The following is a 6,142-nucleotide window of genomic DNA, read 5'->3' as shown; positions in this document are numbered from 1 at the left end:
TGAGTACTTAAGTACATTTGCATGTCACAGCGGAGAACAAAGTGTCTCTTGTAGAACCGCATGCGAAATAGCCGCAAGACCCCTCAAGAAACCATGCAGAATGCAAGCTAATTCGGCATCTGTGGGAACTATCCAAAGACCGGCCTAAAATCAGACCTTGGGAACAATGGAAGTTCATGTTTTAATTCAGATTAGAAGTCTGCAATAGAATTAGCGGAGCTGTATAGCATTTATCTGGATGAAACAATCTCTCCCTTCCTCCCTTAAATGGCAGGACATTTCACATACCGCCCGTGACGGGAGATGTGCCTCCCTAACAGAGAGGTGGGCTGTTGCTCACTGGACGCTACGTATGCCATTGTGGAACACCGTCGTGCTGGGCTGTGCCTCAGCGATTTGCTGTGTGTATCCTCGCCTACAGCCGCACGCTGTACTGTCCTTAGGTGGTGGTAATACCAGTTTACTTCCCTATCACGTAACTGATCACGTACGTTTTGCAGTTGAGAAAGGTCACGGATTTGTACGCTCTGCCTAACATTGCTAATTATGAAAAAGATTTTATATATTTGACAAAGTTAAAATTCAATATTTTATGTAACAGTGTTGCCAAAGCGGTCGGAACCAATAATACCGATAGCAGGTTAAAAAGGTGCGGCATGGCCTCCGGTTCACGGGCTATCTCTGATTACCTTCTTAATGGATATACAAACACAAGAAGACATCCAACCCTTGCTACCAAAACACAAGGAGAGTAACAGAATGTAAACACAAAGCTGCTAATGTACACACTGGCACATGAATGACATTTACATTGTTCAGAATAAAATCCAGGGTATTCCTGAATAATGAGCAACAGAGAAATGGCTAGAGCAAAATAATCTTTAGACTCGAGTGCGGGCTCATTTGAAACGGGAGTTTTTTCGTTAAAAAAACGGCGCAGCTAATAATAAAGTCTTTTAACCTGTATTTTGTTATAGGTGACAGGTGAACAAATCACAGGTCTTGAGTTTCTCTACCCTGCCTCTCTCGGTAACGTCATCTCCAGTACCATCTGCTACCTACCAGACAAACAGACCAACCACATAATGAGGTACCAGCTTCCACCCAGCTACCGTGACTAAATCAGAACAAAAGATTCAACGCCTCCTTCAACAAAGGAACACAAGTCTAAGCTGTCTTTGCTAATTGCTGGGTTTCAGGTTGTCTGTTACAGATTTTAAGTGAGCTACAAACTTCCATCAGATACTTATAGCTGTTGGATAAAGGTACTAAGAATAAAAGATAAATGGAAGCAAAAGGTAAGAGAGAAGAAAGCTTAGAAAATAAGTAACTACTTATGGTAATTTAAACGCTGTGGAATAATATCAACATGAAAGACCAGGGGGCAGAGTGATTGATATCTCATATGTTTTCGATGCCCCTACGGTTATTAGACTGCAATATATGGGAACATACAATAAACTATGAATTAAAATGTAATTGTAGCTTCAGGCATCTTCTTCATTGTCTGCTGTGGTGTTATGTCTTCATGCACCGTGATTGACAAGGTGTAATTAATCATCTTACTCAGTTGTAAATATGGGCACCCTTCACAGTAGGCATCAGGAAGTGTGTACCAGCAAAGGAAGCAATAGCTGACGCTGATATACCATTAAATCAAAATCAGAACGCTTATATGTTCAGAAATGTGTGTTTGGTGTGATGCTGTTATCGTTTATTTCTAAAATACTGTACCAACAGATTTACTTGATTTGCAAGTTAACTACAACATTAACTGGTTTTATTTATTTTGTCTCTTCTTCATTTTTATAGGCAATGATGTTGTTCTCCTAAAATGTGAGACAGTTTGCTTCTTGTCAGCAAGTGGAGCTCAGCTCAGCTCTTCATCTCCCTGAGTTGCCGGAGACAGACTAGCGTGCTTCAGATTCAGTTGCTCTATAGGCTGGCTTGAAACGAGTCAGGGAAATGATTACTCCATTCATATAGCACTTTCTGCACTTCGTCGATACCGAGTTAGACACGTCGGGTCATTTTAAAGTGAAAGAGAATAATGAAATAATCTTATTAAGAAGCACTACTCGGTTTAAAAATAGGACCTTTCTTGCCACAAATGCTGTCCCCTAACTGTAAATGAACATATTTTATAAGATTTTTTTTTTTTGGTATTCCAGGGCAAGAAACATTTTATATCTGTTTCTTTTTCAAAATGATTGCTGTCCTTATCCAGTTAGTGCAAAAATGGTGTATGAGTCACAGGAAATTTAAGTGGTTTGTCTCAGGAAAATTTGGTGGTATGCATTTTTTTGACGCACATAGAGCTGCTGAATGAATAATTGGCAACCTATTTAATGTCCTTTGCTTTAAAGCTGTCTAGTACATTTGCTGTTTAAAAAAATGTCTTTCAAAGCTGTTAAATATGTAACAAAAAGAGGTTGCTATCACCATTCTGACATGAACAAAGCCATACAGTGAGCTGCCTGAGGTACTTCCAGCATGGTATTAATTACAAACACAATAATAAATGAAAATTTCCAAAGTTCTCGGATTCCATTTCTTTGCAGTAGCAGCTGATGAATGTTTTATAAAAGCATGCAGTAAAAATATCAGTCCAGGAATTAGCTATGAAATATTACCTAAGCCAAGCGTTTTGGGGAGAGTATGGAATCTGTTGGATCTATAATTTCACCATTTACCCCTGACTGAATAAGATCTCTAGCTGTCTCAGAAGCAAACCGAGCTTAAAACAGTAGCGCACTTTCAAGAAGATGATGGACTAAGAATGTGTTTTATTTTGATTTGAAAAGCTGTCAATCATCGATAAAAAAGACCAAATAATAGTATTATCTAATATTAGCTAATTGTGTTGGCCGGGTAAACCAGGAATAAGCAGGAAAGATAAAGAACACAGTTTAAAAGGAAAATATTCAGAATGTTTTGCCCAGATGTTGTGTTGAAATTGTTTGTCGTTGGTACAAGCGATAGATTTCAGATAAAAATACAGGCATGGATCTATAGATGGGAGAGAGAAATCAAATGCCCATGATCTTACATATTTCAGTTTATATAGCCACAGCTATTTAAACCATTCCAAAACTGCCTCTACGGGTGTCAAAGAGGGAGGGAAATCTTCAACCACATGATCTTCTCTCCAGAGTCCTGTTAAATCCACTGAACTTAAAACAGAACAAGAAGTGTGAAATATGGGTTTGAACATGTTATGTCAGAAATGTAAAGGTTGGAAGCCTTTTTAGTAACCGATATTAATATTGTATTAAATGTTATGAAAAGGTAGGTGTTGGAGAGAAGGGCTGGGCTCATGTGCAATTTTGTCAAGGTTTTTATCTGTGGTTATGATTCCAGATGTATCTATTCCCCGAGGAGAAAAATGAAGTAAAGTTGGCATGTGACATGTGTTTTAAGGTGTTTGGCACAGTTTCCCAAAGTGATGACAAAATGTTCATTTTTATTACAGTGAATTGGTAAAGAAAATATGATTCTGAAGGTCAGTAGCTGTATATTTAAGATAGCTTCGGACTTTTATTTTGGGGAATATAGATTTTTGGTGGTGTGTTTAGATCTGATTGGCTGACTTGAGCATCTACCGTAGTGAATAATTTAAATAGAATCATTTTTACAAAATATGAAGTGGTAATTGCTACTAATTCAGTATATTTTGTGCACAGAATATGGCAAAGATTGTAAAAAATGTCTCTTTTTGCATCCAGTAGCGTAGCTGCTTCTTAATAATTTTTTTCATCTATTTACTGCAGACTAATCTTTTTGCTCTACCGTTAGAACTCAAGTAAGTGTAATAAGATTCTTTGTAGGAACGCTTTTTAGTGTAAAGGGACAGTTGGTTTGTTTTTTTTTTAAACAAAGTGGGGAAGGTGTTTTTTTGGTGAAAAAACTACTTTGTCTAAATGCACGTTCAGAGTTCAGATGAGAAAGTTGCCTATGGCTGCCCAGCTCCCCTTCTCTCTTGCCTCCAAACCCCTTCTGTGTGTAATAGTATCAGTAATTCCATGCTGACAGCAGGGCACCCAGGGCTACATTACCAGCCAAACACTCACTCATAAACATTTTACAAGTTCAATATCAACCAATCCTGGAGGTTTGGGAGGCTGCCCTGATTGGGTATATCATGGATTTGGTAAACACGGCCACATAACAAAAATAAGGTTTGTAGAGAAAAGAGTCCAATAGTATTGCCTCCTTTGAATAATCAGAGGCTAAGAATATGATTAATTCCATATTTTATAAGTAAACTTCCACAGCTCTGTATCCATCTGCAAATATTCAGAGTGATGTGCTCAATACATTCCTTTCTGTTCTACAACCACATTTCTTTGTGAATTTAACCACATCAGAAAGCACTTCAGATTTCTAACACAAATATTAGATGCATTTAATGTAAGGAAGCTTCCTTTATTGGAGGTGATTGGGAACATTTTGTATTTTATAGGTATATTTAAGAGGTTAGCAGTAGGGGGGAATCGTCTGTGGAAAATCTGTCTACAGCTGAAATTTTTAGATGCAGAAGTGTTGCTGAAATGCCTAATACATTCACGTTCTTTTGTTAAGTAGCTTACAGGACTATCCTCTTAGCTACCAGATACTTTTTTTTTTTTTTTTAAGTCAAATAACATTTCTTCCTCTTTGCTTATTTGCTATTTTAAGGAGTATATACTTGTTTTTATTTTTTTGTGTGCAATTGGAAGATTTTCATTCTCAAGGGCTTTACTTTTTTATCTACAATTTTGTTGTTCTTTTCAGTAATCTTCTGCAACTTTATCTTCAGTACGTGCATGTGAAGCATACAGCCCCTCATTTGCTAGTAAATGATTGATAATGATTTACAAGTTTTCACAGATTAATTTTCCACGGGGTAATTTTTCTCCAATATAACATAGCTCCAATTAAAGAAAAGAATGCCAAAGGTTAAGGTATCTTATAATACAACTTAGAAATTCATTTTTTAAGTCCTTATGTTTATATTGTAAATTTAAAATCCTATTTAGACTTCAGTATACAAAAAATAATAGGGAGAGTTTGAAAATGAGAAGTCTGGTATATTCCAGATACTGAAATGTGCCTGCCTAATGAAGGCAGAAGACTTGCTCACTAGATTTATCTTAAAGCAGTGTTTTTAGATATTCATAAATTAAAATGGCAGTTTTCAATGAGATACTTATTACTATTTTATTTGATATTTGCAAGATACCTGACCATTTAATATTTATCCTTTATTTCTCTGAGCTGATCTAATTGCACCTCTCTATTTTGCATTTATTTCTCTTTGCAAACACTACATTATTCACTCTCTCCTGTGCTTATTAAACAGTGCCACCTGCACCAAATGAAACAAAGCTTCTCCATCAATCTATCCCAGCTAAAGAACCCTGACTATATATTATAATTAATTGAAGCTCAATTGAACACTTGAGTCTGAACTAGATACAGTAACCTGAAAAAACATTAAAAAAATTAGGATGTACTTTAAAGAAATCTTTTAAATGAAAATGTTCACTCAAAACTGAGAACCTAACCTTGTACCAAGCACTCTTCATCATCTCTGCACAGTACCTCAAGTAGCAATTAGCAGGTCCTTTAATTAATTAACTATTCCCTGTACATCACAGGGATTTTTGTGGCACTAACGTCATCCTTCATAAGTGAATACCAAATCCAGTCAATATTTTGTCACTATAAACCCTTATCTGGACTACCTGAATACCCACCGCATGTCTCTGAAAAATGATTTCAAAACACAGAAAGCAGGTATGGGAACCAGATGCAAACTTTACAGTCCTAGCCTAGGTAATTAAATAGATAAAGCTAGAAATGGAGACATAGACGCGGGGAATCTTGTATGTAAATATTTGCAATAAGAATAAATCAGATAAGATAGAAATTGAAACAGTAATGATGAAATCTTATAAGTACAGTTAAGTCAAATGATTTTCTAAACCAAGCTGAATATATTTTCAACTTTTAAAGTGCTGTAGATTTTGCTCACTGTGCTGCTTATCTTTAACACTGTCCGCTCCCAGACAAGAACAGATTAATTAAGTGGCAGGTCAGACACAATAAGGTGAAAGGGCATTTCCAACCAATCAGTGACATTTTGCCAATTTTATACTTT

This window comes from Pelecanus crispus, chromosome 9 (genome assembly GCF_030463565.1).
Source record: "Pelecanus crispus isolate bPelCri1 chromosome 9, bPelCri1.pri, whole genome shotgun sequence".
Lineage (NCBI taxonomy): Eukaryota > Metazoa > Chordata > Aves > Pelecaniformes > Pelecanidae > Pelecanus > Pelecanus crispus.
This window is presented reverse-complemented; position numbering follows the sequence as displayed.